The sequence below is a fragment of the Pelodiscus sinensis genome, chromosome 3 (genome assembly GCF_049634645.1).
Source record: "Pelodiscus sinensis isolate JC-2024 chromosome 3, ASM4963464v1, whole genome shotgun sequence".
In the NCBI taxonomy this organism is placed as follows: domain Eukaryota; kingdom Metazoa; phylum Chordata; order Testudines; family Trionychidae; genus Pelodiscus; species Pelodiscus sinensis.
Genome location: NC_134713.1, coordinates 81,282,550 through 81,307,140, shown reverse-complemented (window position 1 = coordinate 81,307,140; position 24,591 = coordinate 81,282,550). Strand labels below are relative to the sequence as shown.

General features: G+C 44.6%; 1 long non-coding RNA gene across 2 annotated transcripts in view; it reads left to right on the top strand.

The window, feature by feature from the left end:
- The first annotated feature begins 12,125 nt into the window (after window positions 1-12,125).
- LOC106732016 (uncharacterized) overlaps window positions 12,126-24,591 on the top strand; it is a 97,394-nt gene continuing 84,928 nt past the window's right edge. For both annotated transcript variants that reach the window (XR_001368258.3, XR_012902641.1), the window contains exon 1: window positions 12,126-12,393. This is a non-coding gene — a long non-coding RNA (uncharacterized LOC106732016). The remainder of the gene's footprint in view (window positions 12,394-24,591) is intronic.

Genomic DNA, 24,591 nt, shown 5'->3' with positions numbered 1-24,591 from the left:
ATTGGAAAGTAAAAGGACTTGACCCTTGGATCCTAGCTTGACTCAGGCTCTGACCATCCACCCTTAGGGGTCCCAGGACTCCAGGTTACTGTGATTGTGAGTAGATGGAAGGATAGGGTTAGGCTTGAACATGGGTTTAACTTCTGGGTTTAATGTAGACTTACCTACTTGAGATGCATGCCTGCTGAAGGAGAGGGAAGGGCCCTACAATTCAAAAGGGCTTGGAGATACAGGCTGCTGTCACTGCTACTGTGGCAGTGATGGTGCCCCGATGCCCAGGCCCTTGAAATTACTATGCAGTGCGTTCAAGGCAGAGCTGCGGAAGGGGGTGGATGAGAGGGGAGACCGTGGTCTGGACAGAACTGAAGTCCAGGCCCCATCCATCCAACCAAGGCCCTGCCCCTTCCAGGAGCACAGAGCTGTTAGCTTCACTGCACTCAAGCCAGCCATAGCTATGCTGTGGGTCTTGCACTATAAACAAATACTGTACCCTCATATTATCATAGAGTCATAGGGCTAAAAGGGACAGCAAGGGAAATCTAGTCTAAACCCCTGCCAAGATGCAGGATTTGTTGCATCTAAGCTGTCCAAGACAGGTGGTTTAAACTCTCTATCAGTTTCAGTATGACTGCACCTAGTTATACTACAGATGAATTTGACCCTATTACTGTATTGAGCAGTGTAATAACATGTCTGCTGCTTACTTTGCTGCAAGTCCATTTTAATCATACTCGAATAAACATGTCATCTTGCTATTATAGGTTATTACTTCCTGCTCAGTCATCACCAGCTTCCCCTGCACTTCTTTCCAAGGGTGCCAGCTCTATCCCTCGATAGGCTAGGGACAGGTTGTCCCAGGTATGGAGCTGGCTCCTGCATTTGGAAGCAGGATAAGGTACCTGCTGAATGTAGGGAGGTGGAATGGGATCTCCAATGAACTTGGGGCTAGAGCATCAGCCTCTGGAGCACAGGGACTCAAGTCCCCTCGATCCCTACTCTACCCACTAATGCAGCGGCCTGGTAGCCAACACCAGGAGCCCAAGGAATGGAGCAGGCTCCCACATTAAGAAGGCAGGATAAGTGACACTCTGAAAGTAGGGATGTGGGGTGGGTTCTGGCGTAGCTTAAGGGATAGGGAATTTTGCAGTTTGCATATATAATAGCATTTGCCATTGTAAAATCATAGGAATTAGAAAAGAGAAAGACCTATTAGGACATCTCATCCATCCTCTTAGCAGTACAGGATTATTCCTTACAGTGAATATTTATAGTGGTTTATACAGTCTAAATTTAAATGGCTCAAGGGTTGTAAGTAAAATTGTAAATTAACAAAGCACCAAGGTTTTCTTCATTTTGTATAGTCACTCGCAGTGTTACTAGAACATCTTTGGCTTTGATCTCATTCTATATTTTCAACTTGCAATTGGTTAAAAGTTAGATAATAGGAAGTATCTGAAGTGCCCATTCCCAATGCAGAAAACACAACTGACAATAGAAAAGGCAGAAGCATAAGGGGTAAAATTCCCCAGCGGTGAGTGGTAAGGCAAGATCTGCTCCACTCTGATATGAGATTTTGCCATAAAACCTCATCCAAGGACCACTGAATACAATAGAAAACCTCTGATTCACTTCAATGAGTTTTAGATCAGGCCCTCAGTGAGTAAGTCTGTTTTTGGATTATTTTTAAAAAATTAATTAGAGCTTGTTAAAATTTTGACTCTTTTTTTTTTCTTTTCAAATGTTCATAATTTTTGACCAGTTGTGCAAAGAGTATTTATTAAGCCCGGTTAGAAATTTTCTGCCAAACTTTTTTCCACTATAGGCTATTTCACAGAGTATACTTTGAGGGGTGATTTTACAGTCTAATTTTAAATAACTGCAAAAATAATAGGGCTTCCACCATCCCTTTTGGCATCAGAAGAATGCAAAAAAAAGTGACTGAAAAGTCACCAACAAATCCTTCAATAAAATGTTAGAAAGTGTGTATTGGACACAAAGTAAGGATAGGGAATGAAAGGGAGATAGAGAGGAAATTAATGTAATTTAAAAATCAAATGTTTATTAGGGACTACGGTAGTCTCCAATCAGTCTTTAGTGTAAGGGGCTCTCTTGTGTAGATAAACACCATTTTATAAAAATGAAATAAACCACTTTGTGGGTATATGGTTATGGTAACATCCATCATTCATTATACACATGATCAAATAACTCATAGGATAGCATGTAATGCTACACCCTGTCATGAGTTATTCTTTGCATACTTATTTCCCAGTAGTTTGTCTGCATTAAAGTTAAAGCCAGGCAATAATATTTGCTTTAAAAACCCCCGGGGGCTATGTTACACTAGTAGAACCCTATTGAAATGCTTCAAAGGGATAGCCGAGTGAGTCTGTACAGGATAAACTTAAAAAACAACAAATTGTCTGGTAGCACCTTAAAGACTAACAAAACATGTAGATGGTATCATGAGCTTTTGTGGGCACAGCCCACTTCTTCAGATGCGGCACCCTAATTTGTACCCTAATTAGATAGAGTTATATTTCCTAATACCTGCCAACTACTCTAAGAAGACATAAGAGAATCTATTCTTCTGAGTAGAAGCTGCAAACAAAACTAGGGCATCTTCTTATACCACTTTCTTCTGGTTTCTTGGAGTGTAAATTACCTTCTATTTAAACATGGTTACGCACTGTTACGATGAATGTAAGCAAGTCTAAGGGAGTCCGACTGCACTCAGGGTATGTAAGGATCTGATCCAAACCCCTACTGACTTCAGTAAAAGTTGAATCAAGCACTGTGTTAGTCACTGTGTTAGTGCAAGGCGTGTACTGAAAGTCACATCATTTTATGCAGCACTTCAGAATTTGGTCTGTAACTTAGCTTCATAAGAAAACTGGAAGTCAGAAGAATTAAGGGGGTAAAAAAGAACAATCTGAATGGGGGGAAAAATAGATTTGATAACTTTCTTAGTTAAAACTGAAAACCAGAAAACCTCCTTATGAATGTCTGATTAAAGCAATTATACCATCAGATATTTCTCCCATTATTTCATCTGCTTTGAAGATCAGTCCATGAAATACTTCCAGCAGTGTATATAGAGTAATGTATTTAGTTTTGATTATTGGAAAAATGAATTAATGTTTACTTTGTTCCCCCTTTCCCTTCAGTTCCCTGCCACCCCTCTCTCCACAAACCTTAGTAGTTTTGCAGACTCTTGTCATGTTGCTGATTACTTTAAAAGGTAAAATATATGAAATTTCAAGTTCATTGCTACACAAGCTGGGGGAAAAAGTTACAAAATGGAACATTCTATTAATGAGGTTTGGCACAATATTACTTTTCTCACTTGGGTTGAGAAGAGAGCTCATTTTAGTTAATATTTTTCCATACTTATCTACGTATACAGTAGCATTTATACTAACTGCTTTTTTTTCAGGACCTAATTCTGCAACTCCTAGAATAGGATTAATTGGAGACGTTACCATTTAGCAAAGTTGCCATATTATTTATTTGTCTGGTTGTCATAAATTAAGTCCAAATGTTATCGTCTGAGGTGGAAACGTAAGTTATTTAAAATGTCTTCTGCTGAAATGCATTTTTATATTCAAATGCAAGGACACTGTATTGTCCATATATGATACAGTATTTAGTAATAGTAATTAGTTGTAGCAGCTTCAAGGAACAAAGTTGACTCTGCTTTAGAGAACACAGGAAATTCAGGGAAACCAGATAACCTAGAGTTAATTACGCTCTAACATTTGTTGCTTTTATTACCCATATACCTGATAGATTCTGAGGATAAGTAAAGACATGTGGGTTTAGGCAAGCATCCAGATATATGTGAAAATATGTTCATGAGGAAAACACATTAAAAGGATTTAGTTCCATTTTGACAGCTGTAATTTATAGAATATATAAGGGGTTTAACTGCCTGTACCAGGCATCATTGAGCTGCTATATTTGACTAGATTCTGATCTCCCTTTCACCAGTGTAGATCCAAATTAACTATCAATAGCATATAGCTGAGTGACTTTGGGAGACCCTCTACCTTTTTTGTTTCTGATCTCTAGAACATGGAAATCAAAGTTACTCTGGCATTCCATATCATTGCCCCATGAAGTCATCAAAATATTCAGAGAAAGAAGCTCACGTTTTGAATATGACATTTGCTTTTATTTTATTTTGCTTTTCTCTCCTTTTTATACATATCCCTTTTCTGGGCCCCCACCTCCTCTGAATAATACTTAGGGCCAGATACCTTACTCAGGTTGATTAATATCTAACTCCATGAATACCCTAATTGAAACCAGCAGAGTACCTGAGGAGTAAAGTGCCATTCAGCAGAAAGAAAACTGGCTTGATCTGGCCCTAAATAAAGAAATAGGTTTGCTATGCATCGTTCTTTATACACAAGACATTCAGGAAGATGCAGTTGTCTGCCAGTCCAGAAGAACACAGTATGTGCCTGTCACTGGTGAAGAATGGGATACTGGTTTAATTTAAAATCCATAACTGTCCAAAGAGTAGACTTTGTTTTCACTTATTCACACCAGGATGTCACTACATAGCTAAGAGCGTGATCTGAGAACATGGGAGGCATGTGTTATGGTTTTGAGCAGCTGTCTTAAGTCTTTTGCATTGTTTTATTTGCTCACTGTGATATATTTTTCTTTGTCAATCTGGTGGTGAAGGCACTCAGACATTACTGTGATGGGCACATATTATTACATAGATAGAAAAATAAAGATATAGTAGTTCTGTACTGGTGTTGCTAACAACTTAGTTGTATTAAATTGGGTACTTAAATTTGGGTAATGAATTTTCCAAAATGAGAGTAATTAATTAGGCTACTGTATGTTAAAAAGACCTGAATTTTATCTTGCTTTTAGTCCTTAACTCATCTCACTGAGCTAGAAATCTCGTTGTCATTGTTGACTCTGAACTTTGTTTTTTCTTCAACATCTCTCCCTGGTTTGTTTATCACCATGACTGGAACATTGCCAGAATTTGCCCTCACCTTGACCCTGCCTCTGATGAAATATCTGTTTGTTGACTTGCTCACTTCTCATCTCAGCTATTGCAATCCCCTCTTTAAATGCCCTCTTTTCATGGTCTCCTTAAATTCTGTGGGCTTGATTCAGTGCTGCAGTGAAGCACAGGCTGCAAATTCTAGTTGCGGCAAGTTTATTTTGGGATGCAGAGGTGCCAGCTGTCTGTTCAGGGCTCTGTCACAGTAAGAAATGGAAGAGGGGATATCAGAGGAACCCATGGCATCTGGGAGATACCTGAGGGGGCTTCCAGTCACAAAACTCCTATGGCACCCCAAATCTAAAGTTCACCTGGAAGTGGTACTGCTTTCCACCTTCTCCCAATGGTGAATCTCTCCTCAGATGAAGCTGCACCACTGGAACCCAGAATGCCGTGTCCAGCCATAGTACTTTGCAAATGAATCATACTTCTAGTGCTAAGGTGCCTTATTGTCCTGGCCTACATTAATTACATCAGAATGGCCATACTGGGTCAGACCAAAGGTCCCTCTACCCAGTATCCTATTTTCCATTGATGAACAATGTCAAGTGTCCCAGAGGGAAAGAACAGAAGAGGCAAGTGATCCATCCCCTGTTGTCCACTCTCAGCTTCTGGCAAAGAGAAGCTAAGGACACCATCCCTGCCTTTCCTGGCTAATAATCATTGATGGACCTATCCCCCCATGGATTTATCTAGTTCTTTTTTCAACCCTATTATAGTCTAGGCTTTCACAGCATCCTCTAGCAACGAGTTCCATTGGTTCATAGAATCATAGAATCATGGGTCTGGATGAGACCTCAGGAGGTCATTGAGTCCAACCCCCTGCCCAAAGTAGGACCAATCCCAACTAAATTATCCCAGCCAGCACTTTGTCAAGTCAGGACTTAAAAACCTCTAGGGATGGAGATTCTACCACCTCCCTAGGTAACCCATTCCAGTGCTTCATCACCCGCCTGGTGAAATAGATTTTCCTGATATCTGACCTAGACTTCCCCCACTGCAACTTGAGACCATTGCTCTCATTCTGCCATCTGTCACTACTGAGAACAGCCTTTCTCCATCCTCTTTGGAACCTCCATTCAGGTAGTTAAAAGCTGCTATCAAATCCCTCCTCACTCTTCTCTTCTGCAGACTAAACAAGCCCAAATCCCTTAGCCTCTCCTTGTAGGTCATGTGCTTCAGCCCTCTAATTATTTTTGTTACCCTCCACTGGACCCTCTCCAATGCATCCACATCCTATCTGTAGTGGGACGGACGGAGGGAGGGGGGAGGAGAGGGGGAGGGGGCCCAGAACTGGATGAAATACTCCAGATGTGACCAGAGCTGAATAAAGGGGAATAATTGTTTTTCTAGATCTACTGGCAATGCACCCTAATCTGCCATTAGACTTCTTGGCTACAAGGGCACACTGTTGTCTAATATCCAGCTTCTCATCCACTGTAATCCCCAGAGCCTTTTCTGCCGAACTGCTGCTTAGCCAGTCGGTCCCCAGCCTGTAACAATGCTTGGGATTCTTCCATCCCAAGTGCAGGACTCTGCACGTTTCTTTGTTGAGACTCATCAGATTTCATTTGGCCCAATCCTCTAATCTGTCTAGGTCACTCTGGACCCTATCCCTGCCCTCCAGCGTATCTACCTCTCCCCCTTCCTTAGGGTACTTCCTTAGGGTAGTGGCCAGCCATGCGGTCAGCCTCAGCCATCCAGGCTGGCAGGAAAGCCTCCCCCTTTCGCTCACACAAATTGTGGAGCACACAACATGCCACCACCACGGGAGGGATGTTGTGCTCGGCCAGGTCCAGACGGGTGAGGAGGCATCGAAAGCGGGCTTTCAGTCACCCGAAGGCCCCCTCCACCACGATGGCTAGTGCAGAGATTGTGGACATTGGAGGCTTCTCCCCAAACCTCGATGAGGTCCACGATCTCCGCACTTGACCAGGCGGGCGCCCGCCGTTTGCGCCCCCGGGCAGGGTCCTGGGAGCCGCCAGGCTGGTCCTGGGGAGCAGTGGAGGGCTGGGAGCCCTCGGATGGCTGGCTCATCCTGTGGCAGGTGCAGGCTGTGCTGGCACGGGTGCTGGCAGCCTTGCAACTGGCACAAACTGTGTAGCCAGCCCGTGGCCCTTTAAGGGCTCTGGGGCCGGGAGGGGGGCAATAGAGTTTCCCTGGTGTTGGCCAGAGTGGCCACCAGGGAAACCTGGGAAGCCTTAGCCTCCCACTAGTTCGAATTAAGGGGCTACACACCCCTTAATTCGAACTAGCTAGTTCGAACTAGGCTTAATCCTTGTAAAATGAGGTTTACCTAGTTCGAACTAAGCGCTCCGTTAGTTCGAATTAAGTTCGAACTAACGGAGTGCTAGTGTAGCGCCTAGGAAAGTTAGTTCGAACTAACGGACGTTAGTTTGAACTAACTTTGTAGTGTAGACATACCCTTAGTGTCATCTGCAAACTTACTGAGGGTGCAATCCATAAAGATGTTGAACAAAATTGGCCCTAGCACCAACCCTTGGGGCACTCTCCTTGAAACCAACCGCCAACCAGACATTGAGCCATTTATCATTACCCATTGAGCCCCACAATCTAGCCAGCTTTCTATCCAACTTACAGTCGATTTATCCAATCCATACTTCTTTAACTTGCTGGCAAGAATACTGTTCAAGAACTTATTGCAAGCTTTGCTAAAGTCAAGATATCTCACATTCACCAACTTCCCCATGTCCACAGAGCCGGTTACCTTGTCATGGAAGGCAAACAGGTTAGTCAGGCAAGACTTGCCCTTGCTTGACTATACCTGATCCCCTTCATTTTTCCAAGTGCTTTAAAATTGATTGCTTGAGGATCCCCTCCATGATTTCTCTGGGGACTTAGGTAAGGCTGACTGGTCTATAGTTCCCTGGATTGTCCTTCTTCCCGGCTGTGTCTAGACTGGCCAGTTTTTCTGGAAAATCAGCCGTTTTTCTGGAAAAACTTGCCAGCTCTCTACACTGGCCGCTTGAATTTCCGCAAAAGCATTGACTTCCTACTGTAAGATATCAGTGCTTTTTGCGGAAATACTATGCTGCTCCCGTTCGGGCAAAAGTCCCTTTTGCACAAAACTTTTGCGCAAAAGGGCCAGTGTAGACAGCTGAGATTTGTTTTCCGCAAAAAAAGCCCCAATCGCGAAAATGGCGATTGGGGCTTTTTTGTGGAAAAGCGCGTTTAGGTTGGCCACGGACGCTTTTCTGCAAAAAGTGCTTTTGCGGAAAAGCGTCCGTGCCAATCTAGACACTCTGTTCCAAAAATGCTTTTAATGGAAAACTTTTCCATTAAAAGCATTTCCGGAAAATCATGCCAGTCTAGACGTAGCCACCTTGTTTAAAGATGGGCACTACATTTGCCTTTTTACAATCGTCCGGGACCTTCCTCGATCTCCATGAGTTTTCAAAGATAATGGCCAATGGTTCTGCAATCACATTTGCCAATGCCCTTGGCACCCTTGGATGCATTAAATGTAGCCAGCTTTTTAAAATAGTTCTTAACCTGTTCTTTCTCCACTGAGGGCTGCCCACCTCCTTCACATATTGTGTTCCCAAGAGCAGTAGCCTGGGACCTGACCTTGTCTGTGAAGACAGAGGCAAAAAAAAGCTTTTCCTACATGTCAGGGGGTGGGGGTGCTACCCCGCCTGGGGTCCATCAGTCCACTCCCCGCCCGGCGCCTCACCGAGCCAAGTACCCTCTTTGTGCTCTCCGTCACCTGCATCGTCGACAGCCTGTGAACCCGTCATCCCGAAATCCCCCGCCTCCCATCTGACTTTCGGCTAGTCAGCAGGGTAAGGCAGGGGGGGCTTGGGCCCACCCTCACTCCAAGCCCCGACCCAGGGTTCTAAGGACTGGGATGGAGTCCCAGTTCCGATTGGTGGGGGTTCCAACCTGTACTGCACCAACCCCCCCGGGTTTCTACCCTGCCCTGGGTCGCTTCCTACCTCCCTTGCTCTCACGCTGTGGCTCAGGGTCGCCCCCTGCTCTCCTCCCGGTGACCTCTTCTCCCGACTTTTAAACGTTCCGCCGCCGGTGCGTCTGACGTGAAGGGGAGGGGGAGCCACGCTGGCATCCTTGGCCCCTCCTCCTCTCCCGTTCCCTGCTGGTTCTTGCCCAGGCCAGCATTGCTGGCAATCCCGGGCATGCGCGGTTTCGGCTGAGGCCGGGACACTCCCGCCGCTTCTTCCCCCGCCCCTCGGGGCCAGTCGGGCTCTGGCATGGAGCGCAGGGCCGCCTTTGCCGGCCCCCTGGCTGCGGCAGAGCAGGAAGAGTACCGCCAGGGGCAGTGCGGAGCAGCCGCTTCTCCCCAGCATGCCGGGGATGGTGCAGCATCAGTGTGGGGTGGCGGAGTGGCCCAGTTACACCACATCATCTATCACTAGGTTACCTCCCTCATCCAGTAAGGGTCCCTCATCTTCACTGACCACCCTTTTATTGCTAACCTGCCTGTAGATATCTTTCTTGTTTCCCTTCACATTCCTTGCTAGATGCAATTCCAATTGCGCTTTGGACTTCCTGATTACACCCCTGCATGCTCAAGCAATATATTTATACTCCTCCCTAGTCATCTGTCCAAGTTTCCACTTCTTGTAAGCTTCCTTTTTGTGTTTAAGCTTGCCAAGGATATCCTCGGTAAGCCAATATGGTCACCTACCATATTTGCTTTTCTTACTGCGCATTGGGATAGTTTGTTCCTGTGCCTTCAATAAGGCTTCTTTAAAATACAGCCAGCTCTCCCTTACTCCTTTCTCCTTCATGTTAGCATCACAGGGGATCCTGCCCATCAATTTTCCGAGGGAGTCAAAGTCTGATTTTCTGAAGTCCAGGGTGTGTATTTTGCTGCTCTCCTTTCTTCCTTTCACAGGATCCTGAACTTGACAATCTCATTATCACTGTTTCCCAGATTGCCACTCATATCTAGTTCCCCTACTAGTTCCTCCCTGTTCGTGAGCAACAGGTCAAGCTGTGCATGGCTCCTGGTTGGTTCTTTCAGCACTTATACCATGGAATTGCTCACAACATTCTCCAAAAACTTTCTGGATTGTCTGTGTACTGCTGTATCGGTCTCCCAACAGATGTTAGGGTGATTAAAGTCCCCTCATGAGAGCCAGGGCCTGTGATTTGGAAGCTTCTGTTAGTTGTCTGAAGAAAGCCTCATCTACCTCATCCACCTGATCAGGTGGTCTACAGTAGACACCAACCACAACATCACCTCTGTTGCTCTTCCCTCTTTAACCCAAAGACTCCCAACAGGCTTTCTTCAGGCTTTCCCCCTCTATATACTGGAGCTCTGAGCAATCATACTGGTCTCTTACAATCTACATTTTTTTTGTTAGTCTCTAAGGGTGTGTCTAGACTACATGGCTCTGTCGACGGAGCCATGTAAAGTAGTTTACTCAACATAGCCAATGAAGCGGAGATTTAAATAATCCCCGCTTCTTTAAAATAAAAATGGTGACTGCGCTGTGCCGACAATCAGCTGATCTGGCACAGCGCGGTGGCCATTTTTATTTTAATGTAGCAGGGAATATTTAAATCCCCGCTTCATTGACTATGTCGAGTAAACTACTTTACATGGCTCTGTCGATGGAGCCATGTAGTCTAGACATACCCTAAGGTACTATAGGAATATTCATTGTTTTTTAAGTGCTCTCTTACATACAGTGCAACTCCTCCATCTTTTCTCCCCCACTTGTCCTTCCTGAACGGTTTATACCCTTCCAGGACAGTGCTCCAGTCATGTGAACTATCCCACCAAGTCTCCGTTATTCCAATCAAATCATAGTTCTTAGACTGTGCTGGGACTTCTAATTCTCCCTGCTTGTTTCCCAGGCTTCTTGTGTTGGTGTACAGACACCTGAGATAACTACCTGATTGCCCTACCTTCTCCATAAGAATTAGGGGTCCTCCTCTGTTGCACCTTCCTCCTTGTGTTTCTTCCCAGTATTCCACTTTCTCACTTACCTCAGGACTTAGGTCACTGTCCCCCGACAACAGTAATTTAAAGCCCTCCTCACTAGGTTTGCAAGCCTGCCTGCAAAGATGCTTTTCCCTCTCTTTGCTAGGTGAATCCCATCTCTTCCTAGCAATCCTTGTGCCCAGAACAGCATCCCCTGGTTGAAGAATCCAAAGCCCTCTCTCCAATACCACCTGCACAACCACGCATTTACTTCCAAAATTCAACAATGAACCTTTTCCTTCAACAGGGAAGATGGACGAGAACACCACTTGCACCTCAAAATCCTTGAGCCTGCTTCCCAGTACTATGTGATCTGCAGTGACCCACTCAAGGTCATTCTTGCTAGTATAGTTAGTGGAGAAGTAGGAAGGGGTAATGGTCTGAAGGTGTGATAGGTCTCGGAAGACTCTTGGTCACATCCTGAATTCTAGCTGCAAGTAAGAAGCACACTTCTTGAAGTTCCGAGTCTGGATGGCAGGTGGATGACTCCATCCCTCTTAGGAGGGAGTCCCTGACCACCACCACCGTCTCTTTCTCTTGGAAGTGGTGGTCGCGGAACCCCCTATCCCTAAATCTATGCATCCCCTGCCTTCTGGTCGATGGGTCTCAGTGGTTGACTGTGCTTAGGCCTATCATCTTCAATGATTCGGTAGTCTGTTTAAATATTTCTTGTGTTGCATGTCTTTTGGTTGAAAGAGTTCAGCGTGTCACATTTATTAAACATGTTCTATAACAATAATTATTTTTTCATTATGTAAAAGATCCTCAAGATGACTCCATGGATGGGCAATAGTACTTCTGAAACCTAGTACTATTATTACATATTAACTGTATTAAAACTACACCAGGTCCATATCCTACTTTGTATAAAAAGATTTTTGCTCACTGAAATTATAATCTAAATTTGTTCCCAATCCTGGACTCCTGATCTGAGTTTCATTGAATCTCTGGAGAAGTTTGAATTTGATTCTGATTCTTCACAGCTTGGACCTGGCTCTGTTCTGTTGTGAATGTGATGAGTTAATTTAGATCCCATAAAATACTTTATGAGTTTAAGTTTCATTCAAAAGGTGCACTGTGGTAAGTAACACAGTTTGTTTCAGAAACCCCCCATCTATTGTGTTAGCAACTTCCCTATTGTTCTATTTCCAGATTAAAAACAAAAAGGGAAGTATGTAAATATTGACTTAAGAAAGGATCTGTTCCAGAAAAATACTCCTGACTGGTTTGGTTAAAATACAGTGCAAAGATGACTTCATCGTGCTTTCAGTTATTTCTTTTTGTCTGTCTTTCACTGATTTCTAAGAAGCACTGTCTCATTCTGAAGCTCCGAGGCACTAAATTCACCCATCTGGAGGACTTATGTGCATAAAGCTGCCAAGAATCAAAGCAGGTAGGACAGAAAAATTATAGAGGAAATGAAAAGGATTATGTAAATGTGAGGATAGGATGTAGGTATTCTCTGCTGGATAGCCAGCAAAAGTGTAGAGCTTGCCAAAAATGTATTTTATTTTGCATGAAAATATTTGAAGAAAACATTTTTTTCCCCTTTTGGAGACTATTTGGGTTTCAATAGGGGGAGAGAAGCAATTTCAGTTTTTGAAAATGTTAGGGTTTTGGGTTGAGAACTTTAGGAGTGAAACTTTGCCCTTTACCCCACAGGGAAAAAAAGGGTGACAAAACTCTGTAATTTAGGGGCAGCAATTTAATTTTTCAGTTAAAATTCAGACAACTTAGACAACAAAATGTTTCTGAGAAAATTTCCATTACATTCAAATGCCATTTTTGTCTCTTCAACCTCAGGGGAAAACATGTTTATATGAAAAACTTTCAACCAACTCAACCAAAGTGGCTTTGTTGCTACAAGTTGCATACACTGTTAACTCTTCAGGGAGGTATGCGAACATTGTTCTCCATTGAGCTTTGCTAATTGTGCTGTTAAAAGCCAGTGCTAGCCTGAGCACAAGCAAATGTTTTGTTGTAACATAGTAAGGATAGCAAGCTGTTGTAGTGTGTTGAATAAAATGAGCTGTTTTAGCACCCACAGTTTCAAAAGCATGTATTATTTGTGCTAGTACAGGTTAGATAGAAGGAACAATTATGGTACACGGCCCATTCCAGGCATATGGAGGCTGTGTTACTGCCACAACATACCTTTGTGTGGTATGTCTTACTCAGGGCTGTCCCTAGTGGGTAGCAGGGCCCAGGGCAACCCAAAGCCTTGCCCAACCCCTCCTCTGCCCTGTGTCTGCTCCCGCCCCAACTTCATCCCTTTTCCAAACCCTGTCCCCACTCCACCCCACCCTGCCTCTTTCTGTCTCTGCTCCACCCCATTGCACCCGTTCTCCCAATCCCCCCACCCCCCAAGAGATGCAACCTGGGGGATTACCAGGATGCCTGGCATGAGACAGTAACGGAGTCGAGAAGCCCCACACTCACGGTGGAAAACCATGAGAAGTGAAGCGATATGGCAGCCGGCTTCACTCCACTGCCATCTCCTTGATGGCATGAAGTGCAGCATTCCAGCCCCAGCCCACTCCACTCCCCCAAGCCCTGCATGGCTCGAGGGAGCAGAGCTGCCTGGGGCCAGGGCACTCCACTTCCCATCATCTTGGTGAAGCAGAATGACCCGTCTGGGAGATGAAGACAGAGCAGAACAGGCTGCTGTGTCATTCTACGTCCCCAGGCTCCCGCTGCCATGGTGAATGTGGGGAGACTGACCTCTACTGCCACCCCAAGCCCCTTGGTAATGCCCTGGGTCACCTAGCACCCTATGGGCTAAGCTCTGTATGGGGGACTGTCCCATCCATAGGACAGTTGGGATGGCTGCCACAGGGCCCTTTAAAATGCAGAGCCTGGGACAGCTGCCCTGAACTGTCCTATGGATGGCATGGCTCTGATCTTACATCCAGTTTTGCCTGGCCCTTCACACAGCATGTACAGGGATTGGAGAGGTGATACTGCTTACACTTTTCCCATATGTTGCATAAGAATCTGTACCCTAGTAATGGCTTTAAGATTTGGCCCAACTTGAGCATCTAAGCAATTTGTAGAGTGCAGGTTAAACAACGTAAAGCAGTTCTGGATTCACTCACTGTCAGGAGAGCAAATATTTTCCATATCATGGATGCTAATTTATGGGGTACCTCTGCAAGTCACATATTATCAGGGGGCTAGCCCCTTGCACAGCCAATCTTCAGGCAGTTCAGTGAGTCCAGCTGACTCTGATAGATGCTGTCTGGTTGGCTGACTCAGCAGGCTGATAGGTACCACAATAGCAGTCCAGTGCCTGCTCAACCTATTCTGAACTGATCCTGGCTCCTCCCTGACCTTAGACTCCCAGATTAGACCTTTGGCTCCACCTTCTGACTGTGACTCTGCTTAACCCTTTGATTTGGTCTTTGACTCCCATCCACAGGGGAGCTGACAGAATTGCCAGGACCCTGAGCATGGTGGGGACAGGGGACTATTCTGTGCTCCTGGAAGGGCCTCAGGTGGAAGGGGCAGGGCTGGGAGCAGCCAGTCCTCAGTGCTGCCCCCCAGTCCTCAGAAGTGCCTGCAGCATGCCACGTAGGTAGTGCTCTGATGGAGATTTAAAGGGCTTGGGGCTGCTACTGCTGCTGCGGTAGTAGCAGCGGAGAGCATCGGCCCCTTTTTTAATCTCTGGATCTTGGGGCATCTGCCCTCTTTGTCCCCCCATTGGTGGGCTTGCCCATCCATGAATCACTTCTGCATCCCCCAGGTCTTAATTCATAGTTAACTGGAAGGCCGCGGTTGACACAGTCTGGGGCCGCCCCAGAGGCCCCGCTGCCACTGTGGTCTGGGGCCGGGTCTGGAGGCCCTGCTGCTGTGGCCCACATGATCTGGGGCTGGCCCGAGAGGCCAGAGGTACCGCTGCCACTACCATGTGGTCCTGGGTTGACCCTGGACCACGTGGCTGCGGCAGTGGCACCGTCAGGGCCGTCCCAGGACCATGTGGCTGTGGCAATAGCCTCTCCAGTCCCGGACAAGATGCCGCTGAGGAGCCTCAGCCCCTTGCTGCCTCTTCCCAACACAGCCTAACCTGCTGCAGGGAGGAGGGAGCGCTTTCCAGTGGCTGTGGGGGAGGTGGGGTGGGGCTGAGCTCCCTCTCACATGCTGCTGAAAATTGGCTTGTGTGCCATAAGTGGCATGTGTGCTGTAGGTTACTGACCTCTGCTCTACAGAATGGTGCTCTTGCAGACATACAGTCCATGCCATTTTGCTCTACTGAAAGGACAATGTGGTCCAGAGCATCACCTCCTATAGAAATGGCTGTATGAAATGATCTGGGGAAAGGCCATGAATCAAAGATCTGCTCTTGTGTGGATTTCACACTTAGTGAACTGTCTGTTATTTGTTCTTGGTTAATATTAATTTAGTCAGAACTGATATGTTTAAAATACACTGTGGAAAGAGCAAATATGGATAGTCTTTTGCAGACAGAGGTTCAGAAGATTTGAATTTCATGAAGATTTGATTTTCATTTTGACATTGTTTTTTACTTCTTGTTTCATGTTTTTCTTTTCTTGGTCTCTTTTGTGGTTCTGGCAGTCAGTAGATTAATTGTTTGCTTTAGCTTTGGTCACTCTGAATACCTATTATTTCTCTTATCTCTCCAGTGGTATCCTCTCCATCTGTTCAGTAAGCACTAGCCATTTTCAGCCTTATCTTTTAAACTATCTCCAGGAGTGGTTTTGCAAATGTTTTCCTAAAATGGGTTGGCACTCATAAAGTCCAGCTGGACAACCCTTTAACTGAGATTGCAGATATTCACTTTCTATTCTCTTCAGTCTCCCTGAAATTTCTACTTTTAAATATCAAATATTTCACTGTGTTTTAATCTGTTTCTGAAAAAGAAGAGACCCGAGAAAGCCTGGAAACCTAGCGACAGAATTAAATCTTCAACTTTCATTCAGAATGGTGCACTTCTTTTGGTTTCATCAATAGTTGTGCAAGCATTAGACAATTTAAAGGTCATCCATTAGGTCTTTACATTTATATTTTTGTAAGCTGCAGAAGTGCTATATAAATATGAAAAAGCATTTTATGACATTAGAATAATTTCTTCTTTCTCCCCTGTTTTTACCAGGTCCATAAAGTTCCATTCAGACTTGATGTCTGGCATTCTAAATGTGCCAGTATGTAGTAATATCAAAGCTAAAAGCATACTCTCTATCTCTGAGAACACTGATAAATAATAATTAATCATTCAGTTAATCTGTTGGCTCAGTATTAGGGATCTTCCTCCCCTTAATAAACTGGAGGGAAAGATCATGGCTGTAGAGTTTGATGTAGAGCAACATTTGACCCAGAGCAACATTAATCTAGTAGGGGACTGCATAATTCTTAGAACAGAAAAAAAAAGGAATAACTAGATCTGGTCAAAAATAAAAATTTCCATCCCACAGGATGCTCCAATAGCTCAAAATTTGTTTGCACCTGGAAACGGGATAAAACATTAAAATATTGTATTTTATCTCAGAACAGAAAATTCTGAAATATTTCAGTTCAGTAATGTCTAAAAACTTCATTTCAGTTTAGTTTAATATTAATCAGTGCCCCCTTTAGCTTCCACAGTATCAGGGCTGCCGATGGGGGAGACAGTGAGGGTGGAGATAGGGGGGAGAAGGCAGTAGATCCAAGGCCTAGTGATTAAAAAATGTTGCTTCCAGACACCCATCCTGTTGTAGCAGTTGTGGCAGCCAAAAGCCCTGGACCCTTTAAATAGCCACTGGAGTGCTTCACATTGCACTGTGGGGCCGTGTCCAGACTCAGGGTTTTTTTTCGGGAAAAGTAGCCTTTTCCCGAAAAAACTTCCCCTGCGTCCAGACTCAAGCCGCGTTCTTTCAAAATTATTTCGAAAGAACGCGGCTTTTCTTTCGATGGCGGTAAACCTCGTTTCACGAGGAAGAACGCCTTCCTTCGAATGTTCCTCTTTCGAAAGAAGGCGTTCTTCAATGTAAAGAGGCCGTCTTCGAAAGAGAGCATCCAGACTCGCTGGGTGCTCTCTTTCGAAAAAGCGGATTTCTCTTTCGAAAGATCCGCCAGCAGTCTAGACGCGATCTTTTGAAAGAGGCTCTTTCGAAAGATGCTTTCGAAAGAGCCTCTTTCGAAAGAAGCCTGCAGTCTAGACATAGCCTGGGTGACTCTGAGGGCTACATGGGGTGGGGGTATGTGGTACATTCTAGGCAGTGTAGAGGGCCCACCCCTTCTGGGAACACAGAGCCAGGGACTCCCCTGCCTTGCCCAAGGGTCCAGCAAGGCTGTCAGCCTCCCAGTCCCAGCACTGTACCCCATGCTAATTGTAGCACAGATACCCCTTGCCCCCAATTTCTTCAACGAGACAGGCTCCCGAGCAGGAATATCTCCCATGATGCACCATGGTCATGACTCCCACAATGGACATTAGCAGTTCAACCAGAGGGGAGATTGGAGGTACATCATGTGAGACACAGTACAGCCAGGGAACTCAGCCCTTAGGTTATAATGGGGAAAGGTGACATCAAAACTGCAGCTTCAATTAAGATTAATTATTGAATTGGCCTAAAAATAAATGTTTCCGTTCAGGTCAACCTGAACCAAAATAAAATATTTTGTTTAGATATTCTTGATAGAAAACAAATTTAAAATCATCAAAATTAAAAATTTTCCAATGGGAAAATAACATTTCAATCGGAAATTCCTATATAGGTCTAGAGAAAATAGCTTCAAAGGGGAGGGAAAAAAAGTGCGATGAGCATTCTAATTTATGACTAAAAATGCGTACTTAGATATTCTGTGAAATATTTCTTTGTCGATGTGCTTTATAAACACATATTCATCTTTACATTATATCCTAAGTAAGCATGATAGTGTAGCATTCCATATCATTGCCCAATGAATTCAATAATGAATGGTGAAAACTGAGGTAGAGAGGTTAAGGCCTGCATTTTCCTCTCACTTTGAGTGCTTCAGATTCAGGGTACCCAAACTGACACAATTTGGTCTAGATTTTTAGTGCTCCAGACCATCTGTGGCTCTCACTAATTAACTGAAAAATCAGGTACAAGTTAGGCATCTGAAAATTAAAGCAACGCAAAGTAGCGGATACTTTGAAAATGTATGCCTAAAGTGACTTCTCCAAGGCCATTAAAAATCAGTGATTAATCCAGCATCAGTTTGAGGATTTCACAAGTGCTTCATGATTAATTTAACCATTTTCCTTGTTAAAATCCAGTAATTTAAAAGGGGATCACACAATATACTTAATTTAGACAGCTGTAATGTAATTTTAGTTATTGACTTTATATTTCATAATATAGTATAGCAGCAATGGCCATGCTGCTCTCTAAATATTCTCTTTGCCACTTTCTCTTTGCAGATAATTATATGCAGATATATAGTATCATTTTTACACACAAAAATGATAACTTTTGTATGTGCAAAAAGTATTTGTTTATATACAATTGTAGAAAAATACCAATTGTTATGCTCAAATGCAATTATTTGCAAGTATCTGCACATAAGCATGCGCAAAGGTAAAGGCCTTCATCCTTTGAAAATCTGTCTTTGGGTATGTCTACACATCAAAGTTATTTTGAAATAACAGCTGGTATTTTGAAATAACTTTCCTAGCATCTACACAAGCCAACCGCCATTTTGAAATTAAATCAAAATTGCAGAAGACTTATTTCGAAATTGGTAAACCTCATTCCACTAGGAATGATGCCCTTTAAGCACAGGCCTCAGATAGACTTAGGCAGCAGCCACACAAAGCAACTCCTGACCTGATTCCTTGCCGGACCTGGTTCTGGCCAGCCTTAAATGCGATTCAGCGTCCACTCTATGTGGATGCGCTTTTTCGGAATAGCCAAATGCTATTTCGAAATGCATTTTGTGCGTAGACGTATTATTTCAAAAAATCTTATTTTGAAATAACTATTTCAAAATTAGATATTTTGAAATAACACTGTAGGGTAGACGTACTCTTTCAGATTTACTTTTATACCTTTTGCAATCATGACAATAACTGAGAAAGCACACCTTATTACAGTGCTCTGTTTTCCAAACTTCTTCTTTAGCATTTGTGTGAACGATTAGGTTTTATGGATTAGTGAAGAGAAAATGAGCGAGATTTCCCTGCAATATATTACACTGTCATCAGTGCAGGAGCACAGTGGGGGAATTTCACAAAGGGGAAGTCTGCGGTCAGAGGAAACTGCATTTCACAAACTTGCAAAAGACCCAAAATATTTTACAATGCTAATGAAATGTCCATTAGATTTATTTTTATGCCATTTCAGCTGTTTATAGAAGTGTTTTTCGGCTTGTCTGAAATGTGGCAGATCATCTTTACAAACAAAAACAGCTGATTCAGATCTTATCTCTGGGACAGAGGATAGGCATGAAAACATTTGCACTTACAGGGTAAGGGCCTGATGTGCCAAGTACCCTCGACTCCCATTGATTTTGGATATTCCTCGAAGTCAAGATGAATGTTTTCACCAGCACTGTGATTATTATCAGCATTATTTATTTTTTACTTAAATTATGGTTGAGCTGAGCATGTTCATGGTTTCACAGTTGCTTGTAGGAACAGGACCTAATGTAGCCACAATTTGGTTTCATGAAGTGAACTTGCTATATACACAATTAATTTTCTTCATTATTTCTGAACAAGAATGATCATTTGATTACATTTGAAATGTACACATGAGCTTGTTCAGTATAATATTAGAAAACATCAGTCTTTCCATAGCAGGGAGTCAAAAGGCAGTTAAAGGACAAAATTCAAAAGCAGACAAGTTTAAATTGTCTTTGCTGTTATCATCCATTCTCAAAGATAGCTTTATGCATTAGGTTCTGGGATTCTGAAAGTCGCTAGCATACTCATAAGGGTGAATGTAGGCTCTGCATGTACACAAAGAAAATTAAGTGCTAAGCATAGAGTTATATACCTTTGAAATAAGTGTTAAGGACCTGTACATGCCTGTTCCCTGATTCTCAGACTAAGGGTGGCTGGAAAACAAGAATTCCATTTCACAACCCTTTCTGAAGTTTTGACATTTCTTTCTGCTCTGCTGCAGAATGAAACCAAGACCTTTCACATTTTTTGTGGATTTCTCCCACCTCTGTGAGTTTGTGATCGGAGAGATAGAGAGCTAGCACGCAACTCCAGAATATCCAATAGCCTGCTGGGTAGGGCTCTCACACGAAAGCTCTGGTTCAAGTTCCGATTTCACCTGTTTCAGAGCATGGACTTAAAAACTGACTTTCTTGCTATTAGCTATTCAGCAATCGATCTTTGCTTTCACTCTCTGACCAGAAATTCCAGCATAGCCCCGAGACACCCTCCTATCAAAAGTTTTGTCAAACCAGATACCTTTCAACAAAAAGTTTCAGTCTAGATGAATCATCATTTTCCATTTTAAAAAAAGTGTTGTCAACATGTTCCCAGCCATGTGTACTCAAGAGTTAAAATGGGGTGCAGTGTAAATGAGGAATGTGTGTGTCGAAAGAGACAGGGGTTTACTTGTATACCTTTATAGAATAAAGGCGTGACATACAGGAGTCTGTGTAACAAACAGCTCTTTATTTCCAGGTCCCAGTCACTTGATGTAGGTCAAAGTTACGAAAGATAACTTCATCATATTAGTCAGTAAACACTGACTCCAGTTACTGTCTATGTGCAGGTGAGGTGCTTAATAAGGCATGAGTAACTTCTTGGTCTCTCAGACGCTCTCTCATTAATGTAGGATTGGGCTTCTCTGCACTGATTTCTTCAGCTTATGATGTCTTTTTTTTAATCACTCCACAGCCAAGGCAGTACAGGACTAAGCCCTGAAGACATTCATTCATGGGGAAGGCAAGAAGAAAAAGAGGAGGATATTATAGCATTGCCAGGCCAAATATCCAAAAATCCCTCAAAGCCATAAGATTTGCTTTAAAATCATGAGATTAAAAAATAACAACAACAACAATTGGGTCTTTTTAAATTTACTTTCTAGTTTTTTAGCCTGTAGGCTGCAATGAAGTCACATGTTCATGATTTTCACCACAATCATGAGGCTAGAAACTTACAGGCAGTCCCCGGGTTAGGTACAAGATAGGGACTGTAGGTTTGTTCTTAAGTTGAATCTGTATGCAAGTTGGAACTGGCGTCAGCCGCTGCTGAAACTGATCAGTTTCAACCGCGGCTGAATCTGGATGCCAGTTCTGACTTACATACAGATTCAACTTAAGAAACCCAGGCGTCCCCAAGTCAGCTGCTGCTGAAACTGATCAGCGGCTGATTCCAGGAAGCCTGGGGCAGAGCAACTCTGCCTCGGGCTTCCTTTAGTCAGCCGCTGGTCAGTTTCAGCAGCGGCTGACTTGGGGATGCCTGGGGCAGAGCAGCTGGGGTGCTGCTGGGTTGGTCCGGAGTGGCGCTGGGTTGCTGAAACTGACCAGCAGCAGCTGAATCAGGATGCCTGGGGCAGAGCAGCTGGGGTGCTGCCGGGTTGGTCCGGAGCGGCGCTGCGGGACCAACCCGGCAGCCCCCAGCTGCTCTACCCCAGGGGTAGGCAAGAAAAGCCTGGTCTGCTGGGGGGGAGGGCACTAGCTGCACCCCCCCCCCAGCAGACCAGGGGGACAGGAGCAAAGCCGCAGAGCACACCCGCAGCGGGACAGCCCAAGCGCGCCCAGCAGACCAGGGGGACAGGAACAAAGCCGCCCAGGCGGCAGGAGTCCCGCTGCCTGGGCGGCTTTGCTCGGGTGTCCCTGGTCTGCTCTGGGGGTCCAGCAGCTTTGCTGGACCCCCCCAGCAGACCAGGGGGACAGGAGCAAAGCCGCCCAGGCGGCGGGAGTCCTGCTGCCTGGGCGGCTTTGCTCGGGTGTCTCTGGTCTGCTGGGGGTGGAGGGGTCCAGCGGCTTTTCTGGACCCCCCCAGCAGACCAGGGAGACCGGGAGAAGCTTTTCTCGCCCCGGAGGACACGGTCGGTGACTCGCCGCTCGTGAGCTCCGGGGCGAGAAAAGCCCCGTTTGTAAGTGCGGATACGATATAAGTCGGATCCGCGTAAGTCGGGGACTGCCTGTACTTTGAAAATAAATAAAGGAAAGCTGAGATTCCCATATTCACAGGACTTAAGCATTTGGGCTTTTAAACCACCCATCAAATATGTCAAGGCTTATGTCTGAAAAACTCAAAAATTGGTTGCACAGCCTTGAAAGGAAAAGTGTAAGGCTGCAGGACAAAAATAGTATGAGAGAAATAATAGATATAGAGATTAGCTTCCGCCATATTACCTAGGAGAGGTGCAGTCACCATATGAATGTTCATTTATATTGGCTGGATTCTGTGGAAAATGCTGCAGTGTGAATGTTCTTGTAGAGTAACATAAGACTTAATAATGGGGAATGATTTTGGCTAGTCTGATTTGGAGAATATCCATTAAAAATAATGAGATAACGAGCAATAATATCCGTCATTATATGTTTTGGTGGCAAACACTTGTTTACACATTTCCTGTTGTTTTTGTTTCTTTAAGAAGCCTTTCTGAATATTGTAACTGTTAATGGGGATTGCTATTCAGACTCATGTACTCTGGATAATGAATTCCAAAGGACAGTAAACAGAAGAATATTCAGTTCCAAACAGATGTCAAATCATACTGATTATATAGTGGTTCTACCAGTGTGATGTGAAGGGGTATTAACTTATTTAAATGTAGCCTCACACTTCCTATCCTAACCAGGCATGACTTATAAAATGGGTGTTTAGAATACATTTAGAATATTTAGAATATGTTGCTAAAAAACGAGACTGTAGGAAAACACCCATCCATCTTAATTAAAGGAAAGATCCTTTGCTATTTTTTTCCAATGCCAGGCACCACTATTCAGCCCTCCATTACCTTGCCTAGAGACAACCCTTCCTTTTCTCAGGAAAACAGGCGGGTCTTGGTTGGTACGTGTGAAGAGTCACCAAATTTGGGCTGTAGCAGACCAAACAGTCTCTAAGCCAGTGGTCTCCAAACCTTTTAACCACAAGATCACTTTCTTCAATTTAAGTGCAATGTAAGATCTACCCTGCTTCATTCCTGCCCCTTCTCTGAGGCCCTGCCCCTCCTCCAGCCCTTTTCCTCCCCCATTCCCACTCACTTTCACTAGGCTGGGTAGGAGGTTGGGGTGTAGGATCTGGTCTTGGACCAAGGTGTTTGGTATGTGGGAGGGGCTCCAGGCTTAGCCGAGGGTGGGGGGATTGGGGTCCAGGAGGGGTTTCAGGGTGCAAGCTCTGGGAAGGAGTTTGGGTTCAGGGGGACTCATGTCTGGGGCAGGAGGAGGTTCAGGGCTGGGACAGGGGTTCAGGAAGCAGGCTGTATCTAGGTACCATTTAACTGAGACGGCTTCCAGGTGGTAAAATAGTGGTGTTAAGGCAGGCTGACTCCTGCACCACTCATGAAAGCAGATGGCATGTACAGCAATGACTCCATGGTGCTATGTGCTTCCCCTCATCTACAGGCACTAAGCCCAGAGCTTCTACTGGCCACGGCTCCCCATTACTGATCAATGGGAGCTGCAGGAGTGGTGTCTGCAGTCAAGGACAGCATGTGGAGACCCCCTGCTCTACTCTCTCAGGGGCTGCAGGGACATGTCAGCTATCTCCAGGAGCAGCAATTGCCAAAGGAATAATTACTCCAGACACGACAAGTTAGGCATTTTAGAACTCACTACTCAAATAATTAAATTTAAGCATTAGAGAAATGAAAATGATGAAATCACAGACCAATCAGAAACCAAAAGTAACCCACTTTGCAAGCAGTAAAAGAAGTAACAACAAACCCACTTGTATACTTGTTGGGTTGGAAGATGAGAGTGAAGGACTGTGTGTTCGTGAGAATGACAGAGACACACACAGGGTGTGAGAGCGACAGAGATTTGCATTGACAAGCTCCCTCCATCCCCTTCTCTCTGTGTGGAGATGGGATACAGGAATAGGGAAAGGGGGACACCCTGACATCAGCACTCCCCTCTTTTCCCTCCCCCACACCCTGCACAGCAAGAAACTCCTTCTGCAATGAGGAGTAATGGTAGTTCGAATTAGGAGCTTTAATTACGCATTTAAAAATGGCGGTGCCCGGGAACATGCAAATAAAGCCCGGGATATTTAAATCCCGGGCTTCATTTGCAAGTTTAAATGACTACACTGTAGTGTAGACATACCCCTAGGAATGTAAGTGACTAGTTGACTAGTCAACTATCTGATAAGCATATGATGGGGGGGGGGGGGGCAGAGGATGCAGAGGCACGGTGGGGAAATGGCACAAGTGGGGACTGAAGCAGTCCCCGCTCGTGCTCATTCTCACTGCTGCACTTCTGCTTTTAAAATGTACTGGAGCCCCATGGGGCTCTTGTACATTTCAAAGGATGATGCGCCACAGGAAGCATGGGGCAAGTGGGGAACTACTTGAGTCCCCTGCTCGTTCATGCTCCCTGTGGCACTTTTGCCTTTGAAATATAACAATAGCCCCATGGGGCTCTTGCTACATTTCAGAGCAGAAGTGCTGCAGTTCCCTGCTGCTCTTCTGCCTTTAAAATGTAGTAAGAGCTGCTG